Consider the following 16,182-nt stretch of genomic DNA (forward strand, 5'->3'; position numbering starts at 1 on the left):
AAACAAATCTAATTATCCTATCTATTACATTTTTGAGGTATTTAAATACCTCTTGAATCATTATAAAAATAAACTAAACAAATATAATATAAGAAAATTTAAATGAACATTTAAATGCAATAAATAAAACATATAAAAATATATAAACACATAGGAACACATAGGAGCACATAAGAGCACATAATTGACATTGAAATAATAAAAATAGGGGTACCTCCCGTTTGAAGTGGTGACTAAATGGAGTCAAATTGTCCTATTTATACTCACAATGAACAAAAGAATCATGGCACCACTTTAATTGAAAATAATAATAATAATGTTAAAACACTAAATTCACGTTAACATGTCAAACGCAAAGAAATTTAAGAACATCTAAAAATTGCAAGTTAAATATATTCAAAAGCGACATAATTAGCTATTAAATAAAAGAAACAATCACAATAAAAAGAGTCAAAATTCATTAGGGACTGAATTGCAAAAATTGAAAAACTTTTGGGGACAAAAATTATATTTTTTCAAAGTTCAGGGGTCAAAATTAAATGAAAGATAAATTTTAGGGACCAAAGTGAAATTACTATAAGGACCTATATGAAATAAAATTAAAATATTCTGGGCCACAATGAAACTACTCCAAAAAATAGGGGCTAAAGTGCAAGTTCGTTTCTGATTTGGGCAAGAAAAGGGCATCGGGCCTCCCTTTTTATTTTACTTGGGCCGAACATACCTAAGCCCAACTGAAAACCCAAGCCAAAACACACAGGCCAGCCCGTCTTTTATCACTCAAACCCAGCCAAAAACACATGGGCTCTAACCTCCCAGCCCAACCGAAACCCAAAAGAAACATAAACCAAAGCCCAACCCCAAAACCTAACAAAACTAGCTCTTGGCCCAACCGAAAAAATAAACATTAGCCCAATCCCCTTTTTTCTTTCTTTTCTTTTCTTTTTCTTCTTTTTCTTTTCCTTCTTCTTCTACCCTTCCGGTTCTTCTTTTCCTTGGCTGGCCGGCTGAAGCTCCTCGCCACCGCCAACCATGGCTGACATGGCGGCTGCCGGCGCCGCCACCGCCGGTCGCCGGCCATTTTTCCGATCACAAAATTTCACCAAAATACACCCCCTCACTCGATTTTTCGCGTAGGTTCCATTTCCGGAGTTAGTTTTTACAAAAGATGATCTGAAAGTGGCCAAAAAGTCAAAATACAGTCCAGTTTTTATTTTTTAAAACACCCAAATCTTTCACCAAAAATCATAAAAAATATATTACAATACTCCTTATAACCTCTACAATACAACTATGATTTTAACTAACCAGAAAACAATAATAAAAGACTACATTAAGGCAAAACAGTCCCTAAAATCTTTTTGGCATTTTTTCAAACAATTAATATGCATTCACAGACATCATTTCCTTTTCCTTCATCTAGTTCATGCCATTTCCCAATTTTCAGCAATGCAACAACAACAATACGAGGCAGCCAGCAGAAATGAAAGAAAACTAAACAATGAAGCATTGATTTAATGTGCTAGACAAAAACTAAAAAAAATACCTCAATGTAGGTGTGTGTGAGGTTGAGATGGAACCGAGAGGAGTTGGGGACGATTTTTTTTCTCTGTTCTGTTTGTTTCCTCCGCCCAAGTCCGAGAGAGGGAGAGTGAGGGGTCAGGCTGCAAAATTCCGAGAGCTTCCCTTCCTCTTCTCTCGTGCGTTTCTTTTTTTTCTGCCTCTGCCCAGTGAGTCCAGAGGGATTGGAGTGCTTTTTTTCCTTTTTGTGGCTTGTCTTTTTGGTCTCCTGAAACTAGAGAGGGCCGAGGGATGTATTTTTGGGGGAGGAAGAGTGGAGAATTTTTTTTCTTTGTGGCCTGTCTGATTTTTTCCAGAGAGAGCCGAGTGAGGAAAAATGGGTCGCCAAATTAGCTTTTTGTGCGTGTTTTTTCCTCTGCAAATGTTGAGTGTTGGCAGAGCAAAAACTCATGGCTAAGAGGGAGTCAAATGGGTTTGGTTTCCTTCAAAATGATGGCTTCTGCCAAATGAAAAGAAAAGCCCCTGGGAGTTGAGTGTAGAATGGGTTAATAGGGGTTTTGGTAGAGAAAATGATGAAAATGTGTAAGTTTAGTAATAATTTGATTTTGATTTGATTTTTGATTTTTTTTGAATTTTTTTTGAATTTTTTTTGCTTTTAACTTTTCTCCCTTTTTTTTTTGTTTGTTTTTGTTTTGTTGTTGTTTTTTTTCTTCTTTTCTAAAATAAACCTGCAAAAATGAGAAAAATTACACATTAATAATAATAATAATAGATAACTTATTAAATAGATAAAAATTTAGGAAAACATTAAAAATTGACAAAAATTTGGTGTCTACAGCTTGCCCCTCTTTGTCTAGAGTTTCAAAGAAACTCAAGACAAAGACGTAGACACCAAATTGTTTACCTGTCTCTTCTAGCTGTACCTGAGCCAAAATAAACAAGCCAACACTTGGCTGAAATTATTGGACAAAATGATGCGATAATATTGCAAAACATGTGACCGAACTCATGTAGAGTTGCCTACGTATCCCACCATGGGAATCAGGTCAAACGTAGTTCGAATTACAAGTAAACCACAATGAAACAAGTGCATTGACCAACTGTGATTTTTGCAAAGTCGAAAAAGTCTGAGTTATCAGAACTTCTAAACATGAAATACAAAATGAATGAGACAACACAATTATTAATCAAAACAGTCAAGAAACATAACTTCTCATAACTAGAAAAAGATGCGCGGAGGGACGCGATTACGCTCCAACAAAAAATTAAATGTGATTGCTTAGAATGGGGGTAAAAGGGTGCGCGGCGGACGCTGAGACCTCACCAACAAGATATTAAATTTGAGTTTTTTGATTTTTTTTTTTTTTTTTTTTTTGAAAAAAGATGCGTGGAGGGACGCGGTTAGGCTCCAAGAAGGGGTGGTAGAAGGGTGCGCGGTGGACGCTGAGACTCACCAACAGAAATTTAAATTGATCTTTTAGAAAAAGATGCGCGGAGGGACGCGATTACGCTCCAACAGGAAATTAAATGTCAAGAAGGGGAGGTAGAAGGGTGCGCGGTGGACGCTGAGACTCACCAACAGAAACTTAAATTGTCAAGAAGGGGGATAGAAGGGTGCGCGGTGGACGCTGAGACTCACCAACAAGATATTAAATTTGATCTTTTAGAAAAAAAAATACGCGGAGGGACGCGATTACGCTCCAACAGGAAATTAAATGTCAAGAAGGGGAGGTAGAAGGGTGCGCGGTGGACGCTGAGACTCACCAACAAGATATTAAATTTGATCTTTTAGAAAAAAAAAATACGCGGAGGGACGCGATTACGCTCCAACAGGAAATTAAATGTCAAGAAGGGGAGGTAGAAGGGTGCGCGGTGGACGCTGAGACTCACCAACAGAAATTTAAATTGTCAAGAATGGTAGGTAGAAGGGTGCGCGGTGGACGCTGAGACTCACCAACAGAAAATTAAATTGATGCGCGGAGGGACGCGATTACGCTCCAACAGGAATTTAAATTGTCAAGAATGGGAGGTAGAAGGGTGCGCGGTGAACGCTGAGACTCACCAACAGAAAATTAAATTGACGCGCGGAGGGACGCGATTACGCTCTAACAGGAATTTAAATTGTCAAGAATGGGAGATAGAAGGGTGCGTGGTGGACGCTGAGACTCACCAACAGAAATTTAAATATGATCTTCTGATTTGATTTTTTTTTTTTTTTTTTTTTAACAGATTGGTGGGATTGACCCGAGCCCAATTAAACACTGAAAGAAATTAAAATGCAAGTTCAATACCATCAAACTGAAAGATTAAAATGCATGTTGCTCAAGTAGTAATAAACCAAGAAAACTTACTTGGCGGACTTGCAACTCTTTTGATTTTTCAAACTTTAAAAGGAAGGGAATAATGATGATTTTTTTTTTTTTTCGGAAATGTATAGCAACACTTGGAGCTCAGTCCTTTTACCGTTTGCCTCAGTGTGAATCATGTTTAATTAAGCCAGTATTGTGTCACATAATTTCCTGCAAAAAAGGAAGAAACGAAACAGTGGTAATGAAGATACTGCCGCCACCATGTGATCCATTCGCCTTGAGAACCATGTAAACATGAGTTTCAGTATCGCCAAATCGCTCCCTTAGGTTCGGTCGGTAATCCCCTTCAAAATCCTTGCAACTGTTGAATGTCAACTGACAGTACTTTATTATCACAGGACTTTCGATTTCATGACTTCCGTGGGATAAATTATAAGGGATTGTCTTTTGAATAAGACCCAAAGAATGAGAAACATTAAACAATTAATTAAAAATAAAAAAAAATATTATGCAATAATGCTAATGTAAAATAAGTAATGATACAGAATAAATAAATTGCAAATAGAATAGTAAAACAAAATTGTTGAATTTTTGAATACAGACCCAAGGATCAAAATTTGGATTCGTATTTAGAGGATGGCCTTTGATGAGGAAAAATGTTCCATCTGACCCTTTCGTAGTCATCCATTTTGGAATTCATTGTCGGCAAAAGAACAACAGTATAAACGAGACCCAAATCAACATAGTCACCAGCTTTCAGACCTCAACATCTTCTTCTCTGCCGCTGATTCTCTTGTACTCCAAAACCCTACCTCAGCGCCCTTTCGGGTTTTCACTAAGGTTACCCCCACCCTTTTCATTTTCAATTTTTTTTCTTTTTTTCTTTTTTTTTTGTTTTTGTTTTGTTTTGTTTTTTTTTTTTTTTTTTTTTTTAGAGAAGGTGCCCTTTCAGGTTTTCACCCAGAGACATAGACAAGACAAGTTTAATCCCAACTGTATCATTGCAGTCATACTCTGATAATGAGTAGCATCAGTGAGACAATCTTCTCTGACATGTTTCAGAAAAGTTTGTATTTACATCATTTGCTAGTTGAAAAATTTTTTTTTTTTTTCAAAGTACTGCAAAAGACGAAATTCGGCAATTTTGGTTCTTGTGATTAGGATCGGATAGAGTAGCAAAGGAAAGGTTAAGGCTTGAAAGGCTTGACAGCGGATCATATGATGGGTTTGCAATCATTTGAGATAGTATTCTTTCAAAACTTACCCCGATCTAGGGTGAGAAAGAGATAAAATTTGTCCCAGTTTAATTCTGACAGAATCTCTATTTTCTCTCTCTTTTTTTTATTTTTTATTTATTTTTTTTCTCTCTTTTTTTAAGAAACGAATTGCCCCAGTATGGGGTTAGTGATCTTAAGGGACAACCAAGCGAAAAGGAAAATGGTTATGAAAAGTCAAAAGGAAAGAAGAAAAATTAGGGGTAGAATATCGAAATGGAAAAATGAGAGGAAGTATGCCTGAAATCCGTCTCTTGCAGTGTTTTTTTTTTTTTTTTTTTTTCTTCAAATGAAAAACTTTTTGCACATGTCTGCATTGATTGGTTGGGGAAAAACTTGACCGTCCATTTCCATAAGAATAAGCGCTCCTCCGGATAGCACTTTTTTAATAATGAATGGTCCTTGCCAATTGGGAGCAAACTTCCCTTTAGCCTCATCTTGCATTGGAAGAATCCGTTTCAAAACCTTATCTCCAACTTCAAATAAGCGGGGCTTGACTTTTTTGTTGTAAGCCCGAGCCATTCGTCGCTGATAACATTGTCCATGACACACGGCATTCAACCTCTTTTCATCAATCAGAGACAACTGCTCCTGACGTTCTCTGACCCATTCAGCTTCTTTTATCTGAGCTTCCATCAGAATGCGCAAGGAAGGAATTTCAACTTCTGCAGGCAGGACTGCTTCCATTCCATACATAAGAGAGTAAGGAGTTGCACCAGTAGAAGTTCTGATGGTAGTTCTGTATGCCATTAGTGCATAAGGCAGCTTCTCATGCCAATCCCGGTGTGCTTCAGTCATCTTACGGATAATCTTTTTCAAATTTTTATTTGCGGCTTCAACGGCTCCATTCATCTGAGGCCTATAAATAGCAGAATTTCGATGTCTGATCTTGAACTGTTCACATAATCCATCCACCATATCATTGTTGAGGTTTTTGGCATTATCAGTGATCAGCGTCTCTGGTACCCCAAAACGACAGATGATATTATTTCTCAAGAAATCCGACACCACTTTCTTAGTCACGTGCTTATAGGACGCGGCCTCAACCCACTTGGTGAAATATTCAATTGCCACTAAAATGAATCGATGCCCATTTGAAGCAGGAGGATCAATAGTTCCGATTACATCCATTCCCCAGATCGAACATGGCCATGCAGCAGTCATACTATGCAATTCTGTAGGAGGAGCACGTATAACATCACCATGCATTTGACACTTAACACACTTTCTAACAAAATCTACACAGTCATGCTCCATGGTAAGCCAAAAATATCCTGTTCTCATGATCTTCTTAGCCAGTAGATGCCCATTCATGTGTGGCCCACAAACCCCACTATGCACTTCTTTCATCATATAATCGGCTTCCTCTTCATTGATGCATCTCAAAAGGCCCAAATCAGATGTTTTCTTATACAGCACTTCTCCATTCAAGAAAAATCTTGCTGACATCCTGCGTAAGAAACTTTTTGCAACAGAATCAGTATCAGGAGGGTAAGATCCCGTTTTCATGAATTCCTTAATATCCTTGTACCAGGAGCGACTATCAGTGACCCTTTCTGTAACCAGACAATGCGCTGGCCTATTCTGAAGTTGGATCTGTATAGGTTCAATCACCAGCTCATCTGGATGTTGGATCATCGAAGACAGAGTAGCTAAAGCATCAGCAAAGGCGTTACGAGTGCGGGGAATATGTCTGAGTTCCAAATTCCTGAATTTGCTGGCCAAACTAAGCAAGTTACAATGATACAACATAATTTTTGAATCCCGAGTTACCCACTGTTTAAGCGTCTGGTGCACAAGTAAATCAGAATCACTGAATGCTATCAGATCCTTGATCTCCATGTCCAATGCCATTTTCAATCCAAAAATACAAGCTTCATACTCAGCCATGTTGTTAGTACACGGAAACTGTAATTTGGCAGTAGCAGGATAATGTTTCCCTTCAGGCGACACTAAAACTGCTCCAATTCCAGCTCCAAAAGAGTTTGACGCACCGTCGAAAAATAACCTCCATCCAAGATGCTGCTCACTCATGTTCTCAACTGCTCCAACGAACAGAATTTCTTCATCAGGAAAGTAGGTATGCAATGGCTGGTAATCATCATCTCTTGGATTTTCCGCCAAATGATCTGCTATAACTTGACCCTTGACTGCCTTTTACGTTGTGAAGACAATATCGAATTCGGAAAGGATCATTTGCCACTTAGCCATACGTCCCGTGGGCATCGACTTTTCCAACAGGTATTTCAGAGGATCGGAACGGGAAATCAGGTAAGTGGTATAACCGAGCAAATAATGTCTCAGCTTCTGAGCTGCCCATGCTAAAGCACAACAACTTCTCTCAAGGAAAGAATAGTTAGCCTCATATGCTGTAAATTTCTTGCTCAGATAGTAGATGGCTTGCTCCTTTCTCCCAGATTCATCATGTTGTCCCAGAACGCATCCAACAGCCTCATCAAGAATAGACAAATACATAATCAGAGGTCTCCCTGGCTGAGGTGGCACTAAGACCGGAGGATTTAACAAGTAATTTTTGATCTTATCAAAAGCTTGCTGACAATCTTCATTCCAATCCATCGGCGCATTCTTTTTCAACAGTTTGAACAGAGGCTCACAGGTAGAGGTTAACTGTGCAATGAATCGGCCAATGAAATTGATCTTTCCAAGAAAACTCTTCACATCTTTTTGACTTTTTGGAATGGGCATATCTCGAATTGCTTCTATTTTCGCAGGGTCTATCTCTATACCCTTTTTGCTGACAATAAAACCCAATAACTTACCCGCCGGAGCTCCAAAAGCACATTTTGCAGGGTTCAACTTCAAATTATACTTCCTCAATCTTTCAAACAGCTTCTTTAAATCAACCAAATGGTCCTCAACCTTCTTGGATTTAATTATGATATCATCCACATAAACCTCCATCTCTTTGTGGATCATGTCATGGAACATGGTAGTCATTGTCCTCTGATAAGTGGCTCCAGCATTCTTCAACCCGAAAGGCATCACTCGATAACAAAAGGTTCCCCATGGGGTGATAAAAGAGGTTTTTTCTCTGTCCTCTTCTGCCATTAAGATTTGATGATACCCAGCAAAACAATCACCAAAAGATTCAATTTCGTGTCCAGCAGTGTTGTCCAAAAGAATATGAATATTTGGCAAAGGAAAATCATCTTTCGGACTGGCCTTATTCAGATCTCTGTAATCAACGCATACTCGCACCTCCCCAGATTTCTTAGGCACTGGCACAGGATTCGATAGCCAGATGGGATAATGAGACACCATGATTATCTTAGCATTGAGCTGTTTCACGATTTGCTCCTTTATTTTGAGACTCATTTATGGTTTGAATTTACGTGGCTTCTGCTTTACAGGTAAAAAATTTGGATCGGTTGGCAACCTGTGAACCACTATGTCTGTAGAGATTCCTGGCATATCATCGTATGACCATGCGAACACATCTTGAAAAAGCATTAAGAATTCAATCATTTCCTCCTTTTGTTTCCTATTCAAATGAATGCTGACTTTAACTTCTTTAACCTCCGTCTTCGTGCCAATATTGATGATTTCTGTTTCTTCTAAGTTGGGTTTGGGTTTCTCTTCATACTGTTTTAAATCCCTTGAAATAGACTCAAATTCTTCCTCAATATCGCTCTCGCTTTGAATTTCAGATTGCATGATTTCAAGTTCATGAGAGATATCGAGGTTGCAGCCATCGAATTCCAAAATGGTGACATCCAAAGGGTCAAAAGATTTTATTTGTGGCCATCTGAAAATAGAATAGAACATAAGTAATAAACAAATAGCAAATACTGGAGAAGCCTTTCATTTCATTAAATTCAAAAAGCATCGTGACTTCACAAAAAGATAAATATACAGACATGATTGCTATTTAAAGACATATTTAACCCAAACCTTTATTTTCGTTTCAGCAATTTTCTTGAACAAAGCAAGTTATATTAACTGAAACAAGAATAAAGGTTTAAAAGATGAAAGCAATTTCTTTTAACAAAAGATCCAGACTACTGTCCTATCTGGATGTGATCTAGACAAAAGACAATCCCCTTAAATTTACCGAAATTCCCTTCGAGAGGGAAGATAATCAGCAGTCCAATTCTGAATAGCTCCTTTGGTAATTGGCAAAAATTCTGCATTCTCCGATGGCTCCTCCTCACAAGTAGCCCCGACAAATAGCTGAGACAGGTCCACTTCAATCTCCTCCACAGGATTCTTCGTTTCAGGCATAATCACCTCCGATGGACGAGGAAAAATGTGATATAGCGGAGGGATATATAAGGCAGTTTGCTTGCCCTTCTTTTCGGCTTGTTTCCGAGCTTGCATTTCCTTTCTATCCTTAGCAGTTGGATGAAATCCCAGTCCAAATGTATCCTTCTGCGTCGGGATCTCTATTGGCTCCAAAATTCCTTGCAATTCCCTCCCAAGACCTTTTCCTATTTCGTATCCGCCTCGGATCATCTCCCTAGCCATCATAATACTGGCCTCTGGCAAATCTGATTGAGTGAACGACTTATCCCTAGATGCCCATCCTACAGAGACTATGTCAGCAACATGATGAGATGAAATTGGAGTCCCTTTTCTGTCTTCACCTTTGAATTTTGCATCAATGATCATGGTACAGTCATCCTCAGCAAATACAGTAATGAGTTGATCATTCGTAATAAACCTCAACATTTGATGCAGAGAAGATGGCACTGAATTGGAAGCATGTATCCAAGGTCTTCCAAGTAAAATGTTGTAAACACTGGAGAAATCCATGACTTGGCAAGTAACTTGGAATTGAGCAGGGCCTATCTCCAATACGAGATCTGCTTCACCCATAGATTCCCTCCTTGAACCATCAAATCCTCGAACCACAGTTGCAGATGGACGGAGTTTAATATCAAGAAATCCAAGCTTGGTGAGAGTGTTCCATGGACAGATATTCAACGCTGACCCATTATCCACTAAAACCCTCGGCAACAGCTTTCCATTGCAACGGACCGATATATACAAAGCTCTGTTATGCCCGATCCCTTCTGCAGTCAGATCATCATCGGAGAAGGTAATATGATTAGCGGCAAGTACATTCCCCACAATGTTAGAAAATTTATCCACCGGAATATCTTTAAGGACTTGAGCTTCGTTCAGAATTTTGAGCAATGCTTCTCTGTGCAGCTCGGAAGTCAAGAGAAGATTCAAAAAAGAAATCTGAGCAGGCATCCTATCCAACTGCTCCACTATTTTGTACTCGCTTCTTTTCAGCATTTTCAGAAAATCTACAGCTTCATTTTCAGACACACGAGGCTTGGGTGTTGGAGATTTAACTTTGGCCCTGGATTGAACATCAATATCGGAGTTTCCCACAATTTTTCCAGATCTAGTAATAGTAGATATATCTTCCTTCAAACAATCTTTACCCCCAATTAACAGACTGGGCTCCTCGTAGTTCCATGGTACCTCTTGCAAGTTATTGACAGGCATTTGCTCTGGAAATTCGAGAATGGCAGGCTCTGATATATCCCATTCAAAAGAAGGAAGATCCAAAATAAAAGGAACCTCAGAATTGTCAACCTCGGAAGGCCCTCCTTCTACCATAAACGGCTCATCTTTCTCAAACACAAAAGATTTTAATTTTTTCTCAGCACTATCCTTAGTTATGGACTCTTTAACAAACAGTAGTTTCCTCATCTCCGCATGGTCAGTCTCCATCACGCCAACTACTTCAGTTTCATCTACAATGTACTGACTGGGGTCGACAAAATCTTCATCAGCAATGATAACCCCCACAGTGCTCCCATGCTCAGGAAGAGGATTCTTACTAACATTTGGTCCCTGCTCTCCCTTTCTTCTGAGAAGGATGTCTCCAGAGTCAATCATGTCCTGAATTTTATGTTTTAAAGCCCAACAATTGCCAGTGGTATGACCTGGACTTCCAGAATGATAAGCACAGATTACATGCGGATCATAACCGGCAGGAGGACCTCTAGGATAGATTTTGGGAGGAACAGTGCCAATTTTTCCAGCTGCTTTTAATTGCTCATACAACTGATCAATAGGTCGGCCCAAGTTGGTGAAGGTTCGAAATTGCCTCTGAGTTTGAATTCCACTGGTTTGCAAAGGATTTTGAGAAGGGTTATTGTTTTGCAGGGTTGGTCTGGAATGGTAAATGGGACGAGAGTGATTTTGAAAAACAGGTTGTGGAGTTGGAGGTAAGGGCGAGGTATTCAAATGATTTGGTCGAGAATGATGGAATTGGGTAGTGGTGTGGTAGACTGGTTGAGGATTGGTGTAATACGGGTAAGGAAAATAATAGGTGGGATGGTTTTTGGGTCTGAAAGACGGGCCCTGATCCCATATAAAAGCAGTTTCTCCTTCTTTCTTCTTGAATGGGGGTTTTTTCCCATTGTTGCTTTGATTTTGTAGAGCATCTAATTGCAACTTTAATGCAGACACATTAACAATCTTTCCTGCTTTGACAAATTCATCATACTCCTCCAATTTGTTAATGATAGCAGCAAATGGACTTCCAGTCATGCGAAAGATCTCTTCAAAATAGGGTGGATCGTGAGCCTTGATGAAAGTACGAACAATCTCCTCCTCAGTCATAGGAGGCTCCACTTTGGCAGCTAACTTTCTCCACCGTTTTGCGTAGGTCTTGTGATCTTCCGACGGCTTTCTTTTCGTACCCTCCAGTGTGGTTCGTGTTGGTGCCAACTCACAGTTAAATTCATACTGCTTCACAAAAGCAGTTGATAGATCCAACCAGGTTTTGACCTCTTCAGACTTCAAATTTGAATACCAATCTAGAGCATCTCCCTCCAAACTTTCCGGAAATAGACGCATAGGCAAACTCTCATCATCCACAGGTTTACCTAACTTGTTGGCAAACATTTTGAGGTGCGTCTTAGGATTTCCAGTTCCATCATACTTGCTGAATTTAGGGGTTTTGAATCCCAACGGTAGCTGAATATCTGGGAAAAGACATAATTCATCATAGTCCAAACCACCATGCCTGCTCAACCCTTGATTCTTTCTCATAAAATCATCGAATCGGTCCAACCTTCTTAACAAATCTTTATCAATGGGTGTAGGTTGTTCTTCCATCGCCGCCTTCCCTTGAGATCCAGTATCCAGTACAAAAGGCTCTGCAGTATGGTGGTGGGGTCCCTGAGGGTTGGGGGGAATGTTCAGATTGGTTTGTGGATGGGTTTGAGGGATTTGACTACTGGTTGGGTTCACCAATACATAATTCGGATGCATATAGGAAAAGTCTGAATTTAGTCGGGTGAAGGTATTTTCAAGTGGGTTAGCGCAAGGAGGAAAGAAAGGTGTTTGGGTATTGGATGTGTGGGGTGGTTGATAGTCTTGTGCAGGTGGGTGATTATCAATAGGTTCTTGGTCGTTTGGGACCCCACCACTATTGTTGCTAGCGACCAGCTGATCAATTACACGCCTTTGTGCGGCCATTTCAGCACTTAACTCATTGAACTTGCCAAGTACCTCATTTAACTGAGCTCCCAATGCTGTGAAGTCTGGTGATGTAACCATAGCAGATCTTTCCGAAGCTTCAGGCGCTGAACTCATGTTTACAGACTGTCTCAAGGCTCTACTTCGGGATCTGGTGATGATGGGGCTTCTTTGGATAGCAATTGTGAAAAATACCTGATAGGGGGGAAAAGAAACTCATTTAGGGTTGGATTTTCTGTCAAATTGCTGTAATTTATTCAAGAAAAAAGAAAAAAAGAAAGGAAAAAAAACATGAGTTAGTAGATATTTAAATAATTCGGATGCATGTCCTATGGGGAGCCCTTTTTGTGCCAAGGGTCGGCCTAACATGATGCAATACCTTCGGGGTAAAATTCCAATTTCAAACCTGTAAGTGAATGTAGAAATTCAAGTAGAAATTCTCATTAACCACTGACAAGTTCAGTCATTTTGTACAGCTTCATTGATGGTTCGACTGACCATTTTTACAAAATCCTCATGCCTTGCTAAACTAGTACGTTGAGACTCCCTAGAACTTCCTATACTAAGCTTCCGAATTCCTTCTCGAATTTTGTCAAATGCATCCAGGGCTCTCTCCAACTTTTCAGTTTTTCTTGTCTCCCACTTTAATTGTGCTCGGGCGTCTTCCAGGGCATGGTCGGCCACTATAAGTTGTAATTGATAATCCTCGAGCTCTTTCTTTAGCTTGTCTATCTGTTCTTCAGGGCTAGCGGAAGCAGACTGTGCTTTCTCTCTTGCTTGTTCGACTGTCAGTTTGATCCACTCATTATATTCTGAAATGATCTTAGGTTCCAATTTGTTGACTTGATCCAAGTGCAAGTTCTCTAAACTAAGAAGATTTCCCCAAGCTTCCAATACCATGCTCCGACTTTCAGCAACTGTGTTGAGTCTGATATTTTCAATCTCTTGTATCATCGGAATTCTTTGCGGATACCCGAATTGCCTCATGACTCGTTGCGGAACATATGCGACCAATCCATTGGTGCCTGCTAGGGGGATAAAACTGTGTTGGGTAGTCGTGAAAGCCGGATCCCTAACTTTCGTCCAATCCAAAACCCATTGTATTTTCTCAGGTGCCAGGTTATCGAACTCTTGAATAAACTGAGTCGGAGATGCAATTCGATAATACTTTTTGACCCTTTCTCGGTGTGATTCGATCCAATTCTCTGCGGGGAGACAAGATCCCAAAGGATTGAGCGTTCTCTTCGCTAGATGCTCCATTGCCCACATTTGGAGTATCAAATTTGACCCATAAAAGAAACCTCTCTTCTTTTGACATTCAGTAGCGGCCGTGAAGATGTCGGCAATGATTACAGGCACCAAGGTAGGGGTCATTCCATTAATCCCTGAAAATAGGCTCTGAACCATGTTGATAGTGAAAAATGTGATCTTTCCATGCTTTTGCGGGAACAACAACAAATTGATCAAAGCTAATCCAAACGCTTGCACTCGCTTCTCTACCCATTGCTCCTTACTTATAAAAAAATCGGTTCGGTACTGTTCATAGGACCCTCTTTCTCCAAATCGTTCATACAGAAACTCTAACGGGCATGATCTCGCATCCGGATGTTGGTTCATACTAGCCTGCCTTAATCCCAAAAACCTATAAAACTGTTCCCTTGTTCCATTAGTTGGATATATCATAGGATAACCTTTTCCAGGTATCTGCAATAATCCTTCTATTTCTTCTAAAGTTGGTGTTAGTTCACATTCACCGAATCGAAAAACAGAACCTTCTGGATCCCAGTACCCAAGTAGAGCTTGAATGATTGCAACATTTGGGGTTATGCTTAGAAGACTCGGTAAATATCCCACATATTTGAACAGTCTTTTCACCTCATGTGTCATATCATTTTTCCAGTCCGTTAGTTCCCGAGGTATCTGGTTCAGCATTCTGCACGGAGCCATCTGAGGAGGAATTTCACTCTTAGTACCTTACCTCGGGATTTTACCCCTTAGGCCATACAAAATCATAAACATGCAAGTCTCATTGGATTACATATCCGAGACAAAATGTGACTTATTCCTACCGTGGGATTCCCTATGCGGCATTCCCTCTATGGTTAATGCATGATGACAATTTATTAAAGCATATTAAATATACAATGAAATAATTGAAATGTGACCTAAAAGTACCCCCTTTAAATGCCGGGGTAAGCCTAAAATGATGTGCAATACATATGCATATGCAATTGACTGAAATTTAAACATGCTTGATATAAGAGGCGGTCTCATCTTAAACGAGTACCATGTTAGGACTCTTATTTCTAAAGTTTGTGTATGCAGAAAAAGGGAAAACAAGAAGATGTTAGTTCAACAAGTAACATATAACACATTGTGACAATAAATGATACAAGAATGAAGAGTAAATAAAGCACAGAAAGAGGGGTGAAATCCCTCCCCTCGTGCTTAGTGTTCCTAATTGGATAGGTTGACTCTATCATAGGTAATTTCTAATATGGATGCATGAGGTTTGGCTTACTAATGCATCTAGACTCGATAAGGTTTCAGGCTCCCAAGCCTTCAGACCAAAAAGTTAAGGGTCATCAATCCCAAAACCTTCGGTCGGTGGCTTGAGTGATCCCTTAGGCATCGTTATGGGCACAGAGCACACCATCCGCCTACCTAAGGAAATCGATCCTAATCCTACAAGGAGATGTGGGATGGCGCCCACGAGAAAAATAAAAATAGGGTAAAAATAATGCATGCACGTATGAAGTGCTTCCTTTTGAGGGGAGAGATTATAATTAAAACACGTGTGGAGGCTCTACGGTGATATTTTCCCCCACCCAAATGCAAAGCGCGATACGAGAAAAAATAAATAAATGAATAAATAAGCCATTCATCACATACACGTAAGACGAGGAACGATTACGAGTGTGAAATGCAAAACATCCTAAAAAAGAAACATGCAACCTAAAACATCCAAATATGATAAATATAAGGGTTAAAAAGAGAAAAAACGACTAAACCAAGTGCTTGGACTCTCTAGCGTCCCCAGTGGAGTCGCCAAGTTGTCGCGCCCCATTTTTCGCGATGGAAAAGAAAGTAAATAAGAAGGTGTTTATAAAAAGATGTGATTTATTAATAATAGATAAAAAAAAAGGACCTAGAATGGGACTTAAAAAGAATGCGACAATTTGGGTCCAAAATTTAGTCTAAAAGGGTTTTTAAGAAAAAATAGGAGTCGCCACTTGGTATGGGATTTTGGTGTACCAAGTCACCCAAAAAATATTTTTTACAAAAATAAAATAAAACCCTTTTCGACAACTCCAGGTCTTTGAAAACAGAGAAAATGAGTTCGGGAGTCACGGTTGAAGAAAGGGAAGGCAAAGGTTCAATTAATTCAAACCTAAGGCACCCTTTCAACCTAGTCTAAGCTAGTTGCGAGGTTTTAGCCAAAATTTTCCTAATCTAACCCTTGATTTTATCATATTTGGATGTTTCTTACATAGATGCAAACCTAAATTTATAAAATATCGAAAAGATCAAAATGTTCATTCAAGGGTTTAATTGAACCAATCACATTAATTGCGAAGGCCAAAATAATTCCTTGAAGGTGTCACGAGTATGCA

General features: G+C 39.5%; 1 pseudogene; it reads right to left on the reverse strand.

Annotated features, from left to right (window-relative positions):
- Positions 1-5,389: 5,389 nt before the first annotated feature.
- LOC140010656 (uncharacterized) lies at positions 5,390-12,685 on the reverse strand (annotated as a pseudogene).
- Positions 12,686-16,182: the final 3,497 nt, after the last annotated feature.

The sequence above is a fragment of the Coffea arabica genome, chromosome 7c (genome assembly GCF_036785885.1).
Source record: "Coffea arabica cultivar ET-39 chromosome 7c, Coffea Arabica ET-39 HiFi, whole genome shotgun sequence".
Taxonomy (NCBI): domain Eukaryota; kingdom Viridiplantae; phylum Streptophyta; class Magnoliopsida; order Gentianales; family Rubiaceae; genus Coffea; species Coffea arabica.